Genomic DNA, 18,601 nt, shown 5'->3' on the forward strand with positions numbered 1-18,601 from the left:
TCAACTTTGATACTGACTTTTGTTAGACCCTTCTGACCAAAGCTGATGTTGTCTGGGTCAGTTCACACGCAGGAATGTAACAATCTTTTTTTATCAAAGTTCTCTCATCACATTTAGATGTTGGATAAGTTTCTAAATCTATTCCACAGCTCCGTCTGTTAAGTGGGTATTGGTGTAGGTTTATTGTCCTCAGCTGCATGAGCTGTAAACGATTTTAGAAATGACAGCTTCAGAAACAATAAAAGTTTGGATATCTGCCCATAAACATTCGCAAAATAAGGTCGTACTTAAAAGACATTGCGGATTCAAGGTCCCTTTACTAAAACACACACACACACACACACACACACACACACACTTTTCTCTATTATCTAGTTACAAGAAATACAGTGGATCCTTTTAACCATGTTATAGATTAATAAGACCTAGAGCAAACATCCTGTATAACTCAGAGTCAAAATTCTCAAGCTTTGCCACCTACAAAGGAACTCTCAGGGTACCTATTCACATTTGAGAGATAAATCCAGTTTGCTCTAACCAAGTTATTTTTTATGTTAGCATAGATCTCTGAAAGAAATTTTATGATCATTTTGCAAAGACATAAAATATCAATTTTAGTATTAGAGAAAATACTTTGGTTGGTCAAATCGTTTTCCCATAGCCCTCTAGCTAAAACTTTCTCTACATTTTCACTGAATTGCTGTAGTCGCCTGAAACCAACCTCATGAAGCTATGTCAAGTAAATGGGGAAAGTCGTTAGAAGAAGTTAGCATTTTGAGTTCCAGAGAAAACCGCCTTTGGCCAAGCCCGGGCAAAATCATCAGTAATGCTTGTCCTACATATTCCGCAATAGTCCCACCACACCTGTGGCCCTCGGGAGCCACTGGAGAAATGGTGCCTGTGTCTCCCACACTTCCCAGACCATGTGCACAGAAGCAGAGGGCCATCAGAGTCGAACACAGCCCATTCCTTTGATCCTTCCCTGCGGAGACTGCTCACACCCTAGACCTGGGCTAAGGAAAAACATCCCATTGTCTGAGGCCAAAGGACATCACGTCATTTCATCCTGTGCCTGGAAAGGCGGTTTGGAACAAGTCATCCTGATTCTGGAGATGTTGAGACGATCCCAGCTGCACTGTGGCCTGTTTTCGGTTCCTAGGCAAATTGCCCAGTTTCCTCCGCTCCCAAATTTCCCCAACTGCAAAATTGAGATCATTCTCGTTCCCTTTCTCTTGTGGTGTTCTGAAAAATAAATAGGGCAAATGTTTCTAAAGTGCTTAAGGACAACTGTCCGAGGGCATATTTGCCTAGAACTAGAGGTGGGGTTTTTCTTTATTTTTGTTAATGTTGTTTTGCTTTTGGCCTGACTTTGGCATCAATGTAGAAAAATCCAAGTTAAATTAAATTTTAACCATTTATCTAAGGTTAATGGAGCATTTACAGTATGTAAAGCATGGTGCTAGGCACATGGAGAACACAGAGCGGGCACGTCCCCACCCTCAAGGAGCTCACGGCTCCCACAGAAGGAGGTGTTATAGCCTAGAAGTTGAGTAACACAGATGCAGCAGTCAGCCGAGATAGCTGGGTTGGCATCCTGCTCTACAACCTACGAGCCAGAGAACCTGGAAAAATCACTCAGGTTCACCAAGCACTGGTTTCCTCATGCAAATCATAATCACTAACATTTGAGTGTCTGCGGGGTGGCAGGAAGTGTTTACCTACTTAAAACACAGGACAGCCACCTGAGGTAGATACTAATATCATCCCCTTATTTGTACCCGTGTCTTATAGATAAGAATTCTGAAGCTTAGAGACATCACCTAACTTGTCCCAGGTCATATCTAGTTAGGAACCAAGATGTAAACCCAAGCTGTGTGGCCTCAAACATGGAGACTTTCCCACTAAACCACACTATCATCAGATGGGTGTAATACTCACTTCATGTAGACTTGTGAGGATAAACTGAAATGGATGCATTAAAAAAAACGTTAGCCAGTGTCTGACGTAGTAAATGTGCAATCAATGTAGACGTAGCCGTGGAAGAGATTAGATACATACATAAATAACCAGAATGCCAGGTCTATTTCATGGCAAAACTCTTTCTTCCAGACCAATCATCATACAGAAGGTTGTGGTAGGGAGCTGTGTAGGGGGAAGAATAGTCTACGAACTGTAACATTCCTGAATCGGCTTATAAATGAGCTACACTATGAAGGAGTAATGCTTCACATACATGTACATTTCTGAAGGTCACTTAAAGAAAGGTTGAAGCATCTGCAGTATCCTGCTGTTAACTAAATTCAGGCATATTCGTGAGAACAATTTTTGCAGAAGCAATGTAAAAATGCATCTGCTGCAATTATTCTTACCCCTTCCTTAAACCCCACCCCACCGATTTCCTTTAGGAAGAAACCACAGCATGGAGTTTCTTTTCAGTCTTAAAATAAAAATTCCCCCCAAAGGGATCCTGCTTGTAAAACCTTTTAGAGTTGTTTGAAAAAGAGAAGAAAAACAGAAAAAGGCATAAGGAGCCAAGTGCTTATATTCTGGCCAAGTTACAAGCCTCTGAGAACAAGAGCTTGAGGGGAGAACTGTTAACCCATTCTCTCCGGGAGAATGAGCTCTCTCCCTGTGGGTCTGCGCTGCCTGTAAAGCTCAGCGCGCCCTCGCCCTTGGAGTGAGAGGCTAGCCCGCTGGAGAACTGCAGGAATCTGCGACAAAAACGATGACAGTCTGAAATACATCCCTGTGCCAACCTCCAAATTCGTCTGTCACCTCAGACCCTGAGTAGTTGACAGAGCAGCAGAATTTCAACTCCAATAGACCTGAATGCGTTTCTGGGCAAAGAAGCAGGGCTTAACGAGGAAAGCGATTTAAAGAGTATTGGGCATTTGTGAAACTTATTTCCTGACTGTGTGCAAGGACAGGATTCAACTTCAATTTTCTGCCAAGGCTCTGGGTCCAGCCGCGTACCTGAAGGTAAATTTTAATAAGTTTACTGTATTTGTTAACTTGATTTGCATGATCTGATAAAGATGTCTAATATTTTTGCCTAATACAAAGCCATTTTTTAACAACAAGAACAAAAAAACCCTTTTGCATGATTTACAGAAAAGCTACTTACTAGGGAATGTTAACACTTGAATTCATGTTTCCTTTTCTTCTCCAAGATTAAATAGTAAGAACTAATAAATGATGTTTAGAAATGTAGAAATGTTGTTGGCCAGACTAGCATTCAGATCTTGGTGAAGTCTGAAATCCTGAAATGTGCTTTGTAGAAATAGTTTACTAAATATATTAAATAAATCAAAAGGAAAGTAGTTAAAAAAAAAAACTTTCAAATCAAAGTAATTTGGGTGTTTTCCATGGTTAAATTATCTGAAGTTATTCAATCACCACCACTATCCCAGTCTGTACCTAACAGCAATGTAGAAATGGAACATTTTGCTTTTCCAAAAGGTAAGAAAATCCCTATAATACTATATTTTCCTTTGATTATTTTTTAGTTATTGTGATTATTTTTTCCTGACTCCCTTTTATAGTTTTCTGACTCACTGTCTCTTGTCCCCTTCTATCATTTTTTAGGATACACACACACACACACATACATAAAATTTCTAATTCCTAACGATGTCTAATTTAGGAAGGGAAAAAGGAGGGAGGGGAATCGAAGAGCTAAAAAATTATGATAACTCCTATATTGTAAGGTACCTTCATTTCTGGCTCTATCTTCTAAAATAAAACAATAATGCAAGTCATGCTCCCTCATTCCTCCTGGGTATTAGAGGTCACCCTGCAGGAGAAAACCATGCTTTCAACTGCAGATCAATGCTGTTGATACTATAACCAAGAGGTAGTGCAGAGAGAATATCTCTTTTGAACTGCCTTTAATCTGCACAGAGGTTAAATATGTCACCTTGGCATTATATCTGAGCTCCCCTCTGGCCCAGGGCCTAAGTACACTGAATAGAAATGTTCACTTGGTCCAACTCAGCAGAAATCTTTTTTTTTTTTTTTTGATTCTCCCCTTTCTCATGGATACCAGTTTTTTTCAATTCACAGCTTATTCAGCTAAACGTTGATGGGTACATTAACTATGAATATTAAAAAAAAAAAAAGGACACCCCTCTCAGGAAAGATTTAAGTTTATATTTCTGTCCATTTAACGAGATCCAGCAAGGTACAGCAGTCTGTTTCATCTACTTATCATCCAATCAAACAATGCTGCTTTCCACATTTTGGAAAAGGATATGTGCATGTTATTAATGAATCTTGCCTTTTTTCTTTCAGGGAATTTTTGTACAGCCATTTAGCAATTTGAGTACTGGGGTTTCCTTCCAAGTCCTTCGGTATTTAATCCCCAATAGGCTCTTATGCACAGTTTCGCTTATCAACTAAGTAAAAATAATAAATAGTGATGACGGAAATGAAATGAATAGTGATATATCTGGACAACTCCAAAACATTCTTCATTTCATTTCCTCTTGACTGCTTATTATTTTTATTCAGTTGATATGTAACGGTACACAAACATTGCTATTTTAGCTAGTTTAGCACAAGGTCCAGAACGTGTTGGGAATCTTTTTCCACCAAGAACATAAGCAACTGTTTTTCAGACTTCAGATGGCTTCTGGAACACCCTTCAGTGAAGGAGAAGGGGGGCCCATAAATCCAGGAGAACTTCCCCAGTAGGTCTGGCTGCCCAAGAGATGCCCAATTAGGCCAGGGTCTGGTTCACACAGGGCCCACCGAGCATCTTCCCCCAAAGGCTGGGCTTGCACAGGTAGTACCACCTGAGGCTAGCCTGATTTTTATCTTGGGCATCAAAAGATGATCAGAAGTTTGGGGAACAGAGTGTGTGGTCTTGACTGATTGTAGGGAGACGGTGTGATAAAGTGAACAAGATCACGGGCTCTAGAAACTTACAGATCTGGTTTATATCTGGGCTTTCCCAGGGTCTGTGACTTTGCACAAATGACACTTTGAACCTCTGTGCCCTCATTTGCCAAAATGGGGATCATAAAATTAGTTACAACCTTAGAGATTTGTTGTGATAAACGAGGAAAACAGCTATGTCTGGTACGTTTGAATCAATCTATCGATCGTAGCTGATATTAAAGCACTAGTCTACCTATATGTCCCGAATGGAACTCTGTAGAAAGGGAATTTACTCTAAGATTTCCCTCAGGGTTTCTTCCTTGTACTTACACACTTTGCTGTATAATAAAACATCAATGCCAGGTCTATGCCTCAGAGTCAGCCCGACAGAGCAGATACAGCATGGGTTTCAGCGTCTAACACGCCTCAGTTTGAATCCTGGCTCTGCCTCTTACAGGCTATGGGAGCTTAGGCAGTCACTTCACACCTCCAGGACTCAGTTTACCCATCTATTAAGCAAATAGTGATAATAATACCCACAATGGGGTCATTGTAGGAATTAAATAAGATGTTTTTTAAATGTCAGGTATAGCACCTGGCAGAGTACTAGACACACAGTGAGGAAGTGTTTGATTACACACTTGGAATAATTTTTCTGGCAGTAATAGTGGGGGTCAAGAAGGAAATATTCTTTGAATTGTCTTTTTTTATCCAAAGAAATGGAAAAATAAATCTGACACTACCGTATGCCCTTGAGAGGGCCTCAGCATGAAGTATTTATTACTGAGTCCTTACTGCTTCATCCATTAGTAGCTTCTTAATGGCCAAGTCAAATGAAACCAGAGTGAGTCTTCTGTTTCAGATTGCCATTAAGAGGAATGAGGCGAAATGCTGCTTTGCACTCAATTCTGTTTTATTGGCCTACCTGGAGGGGGGGAAAGGCCCCAACATTTCTCCTTTCTTATCTTTTCTAAAGGCAGGAATTTCTAAAGGCAGGGTATTTTTTTCCTCTCTAACTGAAATTCAAACAAAAGGGTTTGTTTTTTGTTTTTTGTTTTTGTAAACCTCTCCTCTACGTTCCTAGAATTGAAATGTCAGCTGCTTTTTCTGGCTACATGTAGCAGGAGCAGCCTGTCGTCATAGCAATGAAAGAGTATAGAGAGGCTCGAGTTTCACAGCCCTCTCTGTGAAATAACTCTTAGTCTGCTTTAAAAATCCTTGAGAAATGAAGTCTCCCATCCTGGCTTGTTTCCTTCCTATTATGCAACCAACTTAGTAGCCAAACATTTCCTTTAAAGAGTCAGTGAATAGGTGTTAAGAAAATGAACAAGAAAGCTATGAAATGGTGACCAGCTTACTGTGGAGTGCAGGGAAAAGCAACCGGGAAGGCAAAGGAGGAGAAAGAGACAGGACCGCACTTTGTAGGACAGGCTGGGCCCTACAATAAGGCCATTTTTCGATTCCCCACTACCGCCTCCCACCTTCACGATGTGCTTATCTAGGTGGTTATCAATCAAGGGGACTCAGGGCCAGGCTGCCTGGACTGCCCTGGCACTTATACTCTCTAGTTTTTTTATCTCATCCACTCTTTGCCTCATCTTCTCATATGTAGAAGAGAGATAATAATGGTCATAATATTGTCACAGGAATTGAATGAGATACTGTATGTAAGGCTCTTATTACAGGATCTGACCAGTGGTAAAGGTTGGCCGTGAAGTTCACCAAACCTCAGTTTCCCCTACTTCTTCAATGGGGATAACAGCTAATTCATAAGACTGTTGTAGGATTAACAGAAACAATGGATGGAAGTGCTCAAGAAGTAGTCATTCTTTTAATACTTTTCTCATTTGGTCTAACTCTGATAAGAATGGCTTTTTTGAACTTGGAATCTCCCAGTGAGGAAACTGGAATGAAAACAGGCCTCAGAATTATCCTTGTATAAACATGAATCATTGAATTTCTTAAGAGAATAAAAGGGAATAATTAAGGATTTTTACATTTATAAGGAGTAAAAGAGATTCTTCTCATCTTGATTAACTCTAGGGCAAAATGCGTCAAAACATCTTATCTTTCATTAAAATAATTTTTATTAAAATTTCTGTTTTAGTTTCTCCAGTGTTTTCCAGGTCATGAAATAAGTAATATTTTTATCTTATGTCTCAAACAACTAATGTACTCAGTTCTATTCTGTGTGAAATGCCAGGGATGCTACAGGAACAGAGAATGGCTGTGCTCTTGTGGCACTTACTATGTAGTTAGGGAGACAGTTGTTAATCAAAGTATCACATTAATAAAAACTGCATTCGTGAAAAAGAATATATATGTTTGTGTGAGTGTGTGTGTGTGTGTATAACTGAGTCACTTTGCTGTACAGCAGAAATTAACACAAGATTGTAAATCAACTATACTTTGATAAATTTTTTTTAAAAAGTATATTTGCCCCAAAATAAGGTGACCTCAAATACAAAGCCACCTTCATTTTTCTAATAAAAAGATCCTCGGCCAAAATCTTTGGCCAACCTAAACGCACAGATGGATAATATTGTAAGGTATGCTTAGGACACTTACTCTATTGTTACAAATACATTATTTTAAATCTCATTTCATTTAAAATATTTTATACTTATAAAAATGATTTTTTTATCCTCATACTTCATGAAATGATTTTGCTAAAACTCTCTCTGTGCCTCTTTAACATCACTGTCTGTGTTCACTGGATCCACTCTGTAATTGTCTGATGGAGAGTAGCGCGTCATCAATCCTCTGCAAGTTGTTTATAACTCCCTTCTCAGAAACCTGCTAGTGTTGCAAATTTGAGCCCCAAGCATAAATTCTCATTCCACGGTGATGATCTCTACATATTAATTACCTCCTATATGGCTTTTTCCAGTGCTCTTTAAAGGGCTTATTGAAAACCGCTTGAGTCTATGAAGTGTGGTTTTCTAAAATTGTGTTAATTCCAACAGTTGCAGAAATGGAGTCATACCTCAAGAATAATTGCTAAACCTGCTTTAAATATCTTTATGTCCTTTTCTATTGTCCAGGTGACCTTCTTAAGAACAAAAATAAGCATTGCTTGAGATCATTTCAGGCTGTTTGCCTGAAATGGTACTTTGTTGTTCAAAATGAAGTAATTGAGACAATATCCTTTTATGCGAGAGACCTCAGAAATGCTAGAATATAAGGCACATCCCTTTTTTTATAGCATGATTTTGGGGGGTGAAAAAGTTCACATTATATTGAGCGTGTATTGTATAATTATATGCTGAAATAAGTGTTAAGAGGGAAAAGCACCTTTCTTCTAAGAAAGCATGTAAGGATCCCGACTTCCACTCAAGGTCAGGGATGGCTTTCCTTGATCGCAAGGCTAAACAGAGGTTAGCCCTGTGGGAGGCGTGCGTGCTGGGCAGTGGTAGCTGGAGCAAGTGGATGCTGACAAGAGAAGTCTGAGCGTGCAAAGACCCTGTGGCAGGAGGGACCATAGACTGAGGAACAGAGAGAAGGCCAGATGCTCTGAGAGGAAGGGGCAGAGCAGCGGGAGATGTGAAGCCCTGAAAGTATTTGTCCTCTGCTTGATTCATGTTTAATGTTGAATTCTGGTTAGACTCAAAGTTCCGATGGGCATGAACCGTATCTATCCCTAGCCTAGACTCACACAGTGGTAGGTTCAGTTAGGCAGGATGCCAGGCAGTTGCAGGTCAGAGCGCTAGAAAAGTCTGCATCTTTGAGTCTGAGTGTATCATATATACTGGCAGGACTGGGGCACTTTGAGGTCAAATGGTGACTCAGCAGAGAACTCAAAATAGAAAGCCATCCTTCTTAAATCTTCAGATTAATTTAACACCAAGCTACAGAGCTCTCCCCAGAGACTCAGTCATACTTTAAAAGCCCTAAAGCATCAGTGTTAACTCTGGATCAGGTAACAACATGTATACGTTAGCCAAAATATGACTAAGGGGTTTGCTCTCTGATAATGAAGCCTTTGGCCATCATGTAAAATCAGGGTGAAGGAGAATGTGCTGTCTGAGTCTGATTAGGAAGCACCTATAATAATCATTTTGTTTACTACATTTCCCTGAAGGGAAATTTTTCCATAGTTATAATAATTACTAAAAATAGTTGCCTACATTCTTCGCCTGATATAAACAAACTCAACAAAAGATACCTGGCCTTATTTGGAAGTGTAGATGTACATACTCCAGGAAATAAGAAACCAGTCGTAAGAAGAAAAGTAAAGTAACAGGGAAAACAGTCAGGGAAAACTTCTCCTTTTTCTGCACGTACGTATGTCATTCTCAATTCTTTTGACCTTAGACAAGGTAAGACAAACAGATCAAGTAGTCATCGTCTGCCTTGAAAACCAAAAATGCTGAAGGAAGTTTCCTTGGTCTCCAAGAGAAGGAGGAAGACTTATACATTTGGCTGAGGCTGCCAATGAAGGAGCCAACAACCGGGGGTGGGAGAGCAAGGGGAGGGGTTACGGAAAATACTGGCCGCCTGAGGAGCTCCAGGCAACATGAGGGAAATTCAATTAAAAAAACTTGGAACGATAACTACCAGCACTAAAATTTCCAAGGAGTCATTGACATAGCCAATACAAGAGATGGAAAAGGGTAGACTCCAAGCCTGTTCCTGCCTTTAAAAGTATGGATGGCCATGTTTCCACTCTGGTTCAGTGGTCAGACAGCTTGTTAATGCTTAGGAGAAAAAGAAAGAACAAGGAGATAAGAAGAGAAAAGAGATATAGCGAGACAAGGAGTGCCCAGTGGAGATAGATGGTTAGATGAAGTAGATTTACGTGGCAAGGCAACAAGCAGAACTTCAAAAATAAAATTCGCCATTTTAAATGTGAATTTAAATTAACGTTCTTTTTAAAAACTGTAACAACTGAAAAGAAATCAAATACAAACACCTACTCTGACATAACCGCATTCCAATTTAAACTTCTAGAAAATATTATGGAAACTGAAATGGAACCAATACAACTAAGAACTCAAAATGAACCACAGTACCCAAAATATATTCTGGTTGTTTGTGTAAGTTCATTCCTAAATCTAGATGGAGAATGATGTTCTAGAATGTTCCAAAGTTTAGATGCCCTCCGCTTCTCTAGGAGATAGAAGTTTCAGGAGGCCAAGAGACAGAGAGACCAAGAGTCAGAGGGTTTCATTCGGAGGAATGTCCTATGTTTCCTACCAAATGCCAAGAAATCTTTAGCTGTCACTTGCATTGCTTTCCACCCTCAACCTGAAGGACCACGCACTCAGTCTTGAAGCCAGAGTTGACATTGTTCCATCAGAGGTCGGGGGAGGATGACACACCCATGGCCCATTCTGCCCGAGCCTTTCAGACCAATCTCTGCAGGCTTGGCTGGCTACCTTTCCAGCTAGAGGAAAGAATATTCAGGCCCTTTTTTCTGTTTTTTCCAGGGACAGAACTCATAGACCTGCTGAGAAATCTAATTACAACTTCCTTTCATGGTGAAATCCAGTTACAGCCTCTCCCATGGTGAAAGCCAATCCTTTTGATACAAAAGGAAACTAAACAAAGGGGTTTCAGACATGGGGATGTGTCTGTGTTCTGCCTTCTCTCTTAGGCAACTATGCAGAAAGGTTGCAGTGACCTTGACCGGCCTTACTTAGGAATGATGGTCATACTATTACTACCCCCATTCCCATAAGAAGGAAAAATATGTTCATATCTGATGCCAGGAGTTTCTGGAGATTTCCTCCAGGATCCATTAGCTGAGCAAAGCAAAATCCTTTACATACACATTTTTGATTCAGCAAGATGACTTCTCTTTTTGAATTTGGAATGTCATGTCAAACAATAAAAAAAAGTAGTGAGTTATTTAAGCCAGTATCCTCCTATAATCTTTTCCTGACATCTTTAACGCCCTGTGCCACCCTTTCAGCCAACCCATTCCCTTGAGGATAAGGAGAAACTGCAGTGCTGCTTAAAGAAGGGTCATCCTAAATTCCTAAAACTTAATTGAGATAAATGGAGATAGTTCTCAAAATAGTCATTTATGGAAATACATATTTTACAAATACCTGGCAAAACTCTATAATTGTTGAAACAATAAAACTACCAACCACATTCTAATCAAATCTCTATCACTACAACATAATCACTGTAGTCTACTGAATATGTATAAAACCCAGATTTGCAGCTTATCCCCCCAAATGGGCAAAATTTTTAGAAGGAGCATCCAATCAACTCATAAGTTTTTAACTGAATATGAGTGGAATATGAACAGGTAAATGCTTTTGTTTTGTTTTAATAGGATAAAGTTTACCATAGGTTCAATAATACTGATATGCACATAGAGTTAATAAAAAGTAAATAAACAAGGATAAGAATCCACCATTCATAGTTACCCTCAAAGAGCACCAAAAGTAATGCATTTTTACCATACTTGGTTCAACTTGAGTTACCTAATCATCTATATAATATGATAGAGACCCAGTAGGAAGGTGGCCTGAAATCTACAAAAGTCAGAAGAATTGATCTTGATTATGGGTCAAAGAAAACCTGTAGCAGGTTTCAAGACACCATGATTGGTCAGATCTTCATTCTGTCTTAGCACAATGGAATCATTTTTAACTCTCAAGCCATTTGTTCAGTGGATTTCCCAACCTTTTATTGGGGACCAAGCAACTTTGAGCTAACTTTAAATCTACACAGCATTCTGTTGGAATTCAGAAGAAACAAAATACAAATGCTGAACCCCAAGGGTCTTCTTCCCTTCTCCTTTTCTTCCCTGCTCCCCAGTTCCAGCACACGTAACAGCAGGCTTTCAGGACCTCATAACGGGGTAGATGAAGCTCTTTCTAGGAAAACTTCTCAGTAATTTCCTAAAATATAGGTAGAGGAAACTACTGGAAGCTTTTGCTTTAAACTGGGAGCTTAAAGCTTTTGGCATAGACCTTGGCACTCCCAGTGACCTTGCATTCAGTAGCTTCTTAGATAGGCATGGGGGAGGGAGGGGTGGGAAGTACAGCATCAGTTCACCGATAAAAACAACTGGTTGATGTCTTCTTGTGATAGGAAAACAATTTAAAGTGATTGATTTCAAAAGCAAATAAATGTTTTCTTATAATTTGAAAAATACTCTGGGTAGGAATGCTGGAGGTTACTATAGCCTGAGATCTGGATATGACTAACTTCTTTTCTTTTCCAAAAGATGGCACACAAAAATCCAGCCCATGCTTACTCTACATTTGGTTCTTTGTTGTTTTATTTTTCTTAAATCCTGTGTTTAGATGGTGGCCAGAGTAAGGTCTGAGGTTGTGGTCATGGCTGGAGGTGGCTGCCTCGCCTTATGCGTCCCAGCATCTTGTTAACAGGGTTAATATCTGTAGAGGTCCATAGCCCAGCCAGTTACTGAATGTGGTATGTACATTTTAGTGCCATGAAACCCAAAATAGTCATTATCCAAAAAGAATTAACAACAGACTCCCTTGTGCAGCATTATTCATGCAAAATACAGTTTTGTTTTAATGTGGCTAATTAGACTACTCTCTCCCTCTCTCTCTCTTTTTTTTTTTTTTTTTGGCTGCACCATGCAGCATGCGGGGATCTTAGCTCCCTGACCAAGGAAGAAACCTGTGCCCCCGGCAGTGGAAGCGTGGAGTCCTAACCACTGGACTGCCAGGGAAGTCCTAATTAGACTACCCTTGATTAGGCAAATTTCTACACATTCTGGGACTAACAAGCCAAAACCAGTATATTTAGAACAATGTTTAAAATGTTCAGTCAAACTAAGCTAATGAACTGGGTTTCCTTTGGTGTGGGAAAGGACTATAATGGAAGGGAAAAGAACAGAGAGACTGATTTACTTCCCAAGCCTCCAGAGTAATCCTGGTGTCATAACATTCGAGCAATTACATGAAAAGAGAAATAGGAGGGTAAAGTGAAAATGCCAAGTTCCAACACAAAACACTCCCAGAGCTAGATGCCCATATTTCTTTCTAAAACTCTTCGATTCTAGAACACCTTCAAATCCTGGGTGAAATCAAGTTTATTGAGTGCTAATCACGTGTTAATACCTTGTAACTTTTGATTCTCTCCAAAGGTGAGGACTGCTATGTTCCATTCACTTTGTTATGAAGCAGAAACTAACACACCATTGTAAAGCAATTATACTCCAACAAAGATATTTAAAAAAAATTTTTTTTAAATAAATAAATAAAAAGAAATATGTGCACCTGCTAAGGCAATGTAAGGGAGGAAAAACTTTTTCCTCTATCCTCTTATATTCAGTAATTGGGGCCTGCAAATTAAACTGACAAAATACAGATTAATAGGAGAGAAACGTTTATTTATATGCATAGAGAGGCCAACAAAAGTAGCTGGCTCCTTAAACTGTTAAAGGCTTACTGACCTAATTTGGTAGGAGAAAGGGAAAGGGGAGAAACAGCTTCTGTGGCAAGAACAAAAAGATTTTTTAGGAAAGACAAATGGGTTTTTAGAACAAACTAGAGATACGAGAGTTTATGGTATTTGTCATAAAGGTATAAGTGGTTTTTCTGTCTTTTTCAAGGTGATAAAACTGCCCTGGAGAGGAAATTATGGTAGATTTACCCTTGTTCTCTCTACTGGGAATAGAGCCACCCTGAAAAGGGAATTTATGGTAGTTCTCATTTCTCAGAAGTTTCTGCTTTTAGTCAGACAAGGAATGCTCTGAGAAGGCTTCACTGTTGGATCTCAAATGTCTTCATCTTAAAATAATCTTTATACAAACCCATAGCAACTATAGAAAGACTTGAAACAGGGCAGCACTGGGGAGCAGGAGACAGCTTTGCTGGCAGGGGATCTGAATTATATTCAAACCCATGAATCCTAAATTTGGATCAAGTGCTGTGGGTCAAGGTCTAGCAAGGAAATGGCGGATCCGGGCAGGAAAACTGAATTTGGGGATTTGAGGAGAGTGGAATTAAGGGATGATTGACCAAAGAATGGGCAGGGCATAGAGAAGTCACAAGGTGTTGTAGGAATAGACTAGTAAAAGCTAAGCTTGTACGAGCCAGGGAAAGGAGAACTTTTTGAGCCCAGACAGAAAATGCTGTGTGGAGAGGGACACTGAGAGGGGCTGTGACCTTCCAGAGAGGGACACAGTCACAGAGAGGGCGCTGAGAAAATACACACCCTGGTTTTACTCTCCTCCTTCCCTCAAATCTCTCCTGCCAGTACACCCCATTGGCTGAGCCCAACAGAAACCATCGTGCAAGAGAACCTGATGCTACAGTTCACACAGGCCCTGGGACAGCTCAGGGCGGAGAAGGCAGGAGAGTGGGTGTGGAGTGGATTTGGGGGAGCAAGTGGAAGATATCTGGATATTCAGAGAAAAATAATCTCTTCCCAATGTGGGAAAGGCAGAATGTACAGCTGTAGACAAGCCGTGTCTTCTCCTTGCTTGAATAAATCTTCCAGGGCTTTCCCTCTGAGGGCATAAATAAGCGTAGGTTTTCACCCTATTTTCAAAGAACTCCTCAAACCTCAGCCACAAAATCCGCTGCGGTGTATTGTATCTGCTTCTTTCACAGAAGGCAGGTAATGAGTAACATTGTACCACTGGGCGAGCAGTCTTTCCCTATTCAGTGTGTTGGCTCTCAACAAGGCTCACGAGAAGCGTGATGAATCCTGAAGGCACTTCTGCTTGAAGTGAACGCTTTCATTAGCGGTTCGCACAAAAGCTACTCATCAAAGCCCACCGCTGTTCCCCAGCGGGTCCCAACGCCATGAGAATGAGGTTACTTGGAACTGTTCTTAGGTATGATTTGCTGTTTTTCTTAATCCCGGAAGAGAATTACCCCAGTAAGTAATTCTTGGTACTTTCACAGAGCTGAAACACTTGAAATTCTTCTCCCAACCAGCTGAACTTAACGACCGACTTACTATATTAACTAAAGAAGAGAGACAATTTCCATTGAATCCAAAGACGTTTTATATGCTGGTAGAGTTTAACTAATAAGGGAAATTCAAATAAGAGGAGAAAGCTAAGAACCTGGCATTCAGAGAAAAGAAATTTTAAGAAGGTTGAGAATAAAATAACTTAGGGGGTAGAGAGAAGAGCTAAAGGCAGAAAAAGAATAGGACTCATGTAACTGATCCTTTTAGGGGCTAGGGAGGTTTCAAAAGGTGAATTGCCATGCTATTAGGACTACGAAGCAAATCATTCAGATATTACTAAGTCCTGCAACATGACAAATGCCACAGGCATTCAGGTGAGCCGTACTAAGGAGTAGATTCACCACTTGTGAACCAGAGGTTTACACAATGTGTGGGACCTTCTTTTTCATTTTTATTTTTTTATTTTTTAAATATTTATTGATTGCTTGATATTTCGGCTGCATCGGGTCTTAGTTGCAGCATGAGGGATCTTCGTTGCGGCATGTGGGAACTTTAGTTGCGGCATGCGGGATCTTTAGTTGCGGCATGCAGACTCCTAGTTGTAGCATGCATGCGGGATCTAGTTCCCTGACCAGGGATCGAACCCAGGCCCCCTGCACTGGGACCGTGGAGCCTTAGCCACTGAACCACCAGGTAAGTCCTGGGACTTCTTTTTTTTAAAAAAAATAAAAACATAAAAATAAAAGAAGAACCTCATTTAAAAACATGCATGCATGGGCTTCCCTGGTGGCACAGTGGTTAAGAATCTGCCTGCTAATGCAGGGGACACAGGTTCAAACCCTGGTCCGGGAAGATCTCACATGCCATGGAGCAAATAAGCCCATGCGCCACAACTACTGAGCCTGTGCTCAAGAGCCCATGAGCCACAACTACTGAGCCCGTGCACCACAACTACTGAGCCTGCACTCTAGAGCCTGCGTGCCACAACTACTGAAGCCCATGTGCCTAGAGCCTGTGCTCCACAACAAGAGAAGCCACTGCAATGAGAAGCCCGCGCACTGCAACAAAGAGTAGCCCCCGCTCTCCGCAACTAGAGAAAGCCCGTGCACAGCAATGAAGACCCAACACAGCCAAAAATAAATAAATAAATATTTTTTAAATGCATGCATAATTACAGTAACAGATTCCAATATAAATCTTTCAAAATCTGACAGATCTAGAAGATAAAAATTTAGCTGGGACATAGAGGATCTGAGCATTAAAATCAACCAGCTCAATTTAATAGATGTGTATAGAACTTCGAAACCTACAAATACAGAACATGCTTTTTTTTTTACCTTATGTCAATAAAACATTTGTATATTTATATATATTTCAATATCAGGTATATTTCTATATCATATATATACATATATATATGTGTATATATATATATATGTGTGTGTATATATATATATATATATATATATATATATATATATATATATATATATATATATATATATATATATATCATGTACTTGGCCACAAATAAAACTTGACAAATTCAAAAAAGTGAAAAAAAAAAAATAGAAAGATCAAAATGAGGCGTAGGGATTTGTAAGGAGCCTGTAAAAGTGAGGAGCCCTGAAACTTAAGCTTCTTAGCTTTGTGGTGCATCCACCTCTGGCCATACTCAAAAGTCTATACCCCAAAGAATATGCAAAAAAGCAGGGAGGAATAAATAGATGTAAATGTGAGAAAGCCCCACATTCACAGAAAAAGAGGAACTTAAAGGACAGATATCAGAGTATGATTTGAGCAAAGAGAATTAAAGGTGGCCAAAGTCATTCCTCCCCTACACCCCAGGGCAGGGAGAGGTGGCGACTTTCTGAAGGAATGGCAAATGTCTCAGGAGAGGAGCAGAGCACTGCCTCCAGGGGGCCATCCCGAATGAAGCTGTGAAATGAGACCCAGTGAGATTAGTGAGTGGTGGGTGACACAGTAAGATGAGGAACTCTGAAAGGAATGATGAAGAGGTGTGGGGACAAGGCTATCGCACAGTCTTGCCTAAGATAAGCCTGTGGGGTTCCTCTAAATATAGTTAAAGGAATTCCTCAATTACACATTATATAATAGGCAGACTATACTAATTTCTCCTGAGCTAGAAAGAGAGAGATCTTTGAGAATGTCAAGGCCACCCCTTTGGAAATTCCTTTGGCTTCCATGCTCCTCACTCATGACTGGGCACAGTGGCACAGAGGGATGTGCAGCAAGCTCTCATTGGATGGATGGATACTCTATGAAGTGGAGGTGAGGTGACAGGTGGGAATATATGGGTGATGCATGGGTGATGTACTTACCATAGTACCTGGCACATAGTAAAATCTCAAAAAATATAAGCCATTGCATTAGCTACTATGTTAAACAGCCAATGATAAGAACCTACTTTTTCAATAAAATAATACTTTGATGAACATAAGTTATTCTACTTCTAATGAATATTTCACTCAAGATATTTAATGTTCAGTCCAATTCTTCATTGCTGCTTACCAATTGTGACTTTAAACAACAATTATTACATAATTTCTCAAGATTTTGTGCGTTAGGAGTTTGGGCAGGTCACTCAGAGGTACTGAGCTGGCAGGTGAGCCACTCTGGAGGATCCAAGGTGGCTCCACTCACATACACTGTGCCTTTGCAAGGACACGTGGATAGCTGGGATCAGGGACCATGAAGAGTGTCTTCTGTGGTGTGACAGTCTCTTACAAACTGGCTTGGGACTCCCAAAACAAGTATTCCGAGAGATTAAGGTCAAAAGTCCAAGGCCTCTTATGAGCTAACCTCCAAAGTCCCAGAACATCAATTCTGCCTCAGTTGTTTGGTCAGGTAAGTGACTGACTAAGCCAGTCCGGATTCAAGGGGAGGAGAATTCAACTTCACCTCTCAATGGGAGGAACAGCAAAGAATTGATAGGCATCTTTACTTTACCATACTGTTTATACATATCAAATGAAAAATGTTAGAAACTGTGTCAAGACAACTATTCGCTTGAGTTAGAATAGAATTGACATTCGTGGGTGTTTAGTTCTTAATGGAAGACCTATTTCTGCCATGTCAAACGTTTCATCTGGATATTCGTTTTGATGGTATATGGGCCAGCCAGTAGAAGAACTGCAGGCATTTGAAATTCTAAATCCTGGGCTTCCCTAGAAAGGCCATACCTAAAAAATGGAGTCTAGCAGTCATCTTTTAAAATTCCAGATGAGGTTCTCCTAAAAGTTTGGTAATGAGACACTTTGTTCCTAAGAGAAGGAAAAGGCTCTCCTTGAATTTCCCCACCATCTCTCATCTTTAACCTCTCTAGACCCATGAAAAGAAACAATGGGACAAAGGTAAGAAAAAAATAACTTAAGAACTGTAAGTAAAAGGATGAATTAGGGGCTTCCCTGGTGGCGCAGTGGTTGAGAGTCTGCCTGCCAATGCAGGGGACATGGGTTCGAGCCCTGGTCTGGGAAGATCCCACATGCCGCGGAGCAGCTGGGCCCGTGAGCCACAATTACTGAGCCTGCGCATCTGGAGCCTGTGCTCCGCAACAAGAGAGGCCGCGATAGTGAGAGGCCCGCGCACCGCGATGAAGAGTGGCCCCTGCTTGCCACAACTAGAGAAAGCCCTCGCACAGAAACGTAGACCCAACACAGCCATAAATAAATAAATTAAAAAAAATGTTATTAATAACTATTAGGCACTACTAGAATTGAAAAAAAAAGGATGAATTAAAGTCTCTGTGGATTATTACTTATTAGGGTTATTAAGCCATTTTTTGCCTTATCAATGTTTCAAAGAAATATTATCTTTCATTTCATATTGACAGTTAATAAAATTATCA

The 18,601-nt window shown here is 40.2% G+C and overlaps 1 protein-coding gene across 2 annotated transcripts in view; it reads left to right on the plus strand.

The window, feature by feature from the left end:
- Positions 1 to 2,446: 2,446 nt before the first annotated feature.
- The window catches only part of SPARCL1 (SPARC like 1), a 52,764-nt gene continuing 36,609 nt past the window's right edge, over positions 2,447 to 18,601 (plus strand). For both annotated transcript variants that reach the window (XM_061191746.1, XM_061191747.1), the window contains exon 1: positions 2,447 to 2,979. The gene's annotated coding sequence lies outside the window, so the exon portion shown is untranslated. The remainder of the gene's footprint in view (positions 2,980 to 18,601) is intronic.

Source organism: Eubalaena glacialis, chromosome 5 (genome assembly GCF_028564815.1).
Source record: "Eubalaena glacialis isolate mEubGla1 chromosome 5, mEubGla1.1.hap2.+ XY, whole genome shotgun sequence".
In the NCBI taxonomy this organism is placed as follows: Eukaryota; Metazoa; Chordata; class Mammalia; order Artiodactyla; family Balaenidae; genus Eubalaena; species Eubalaena glacialis.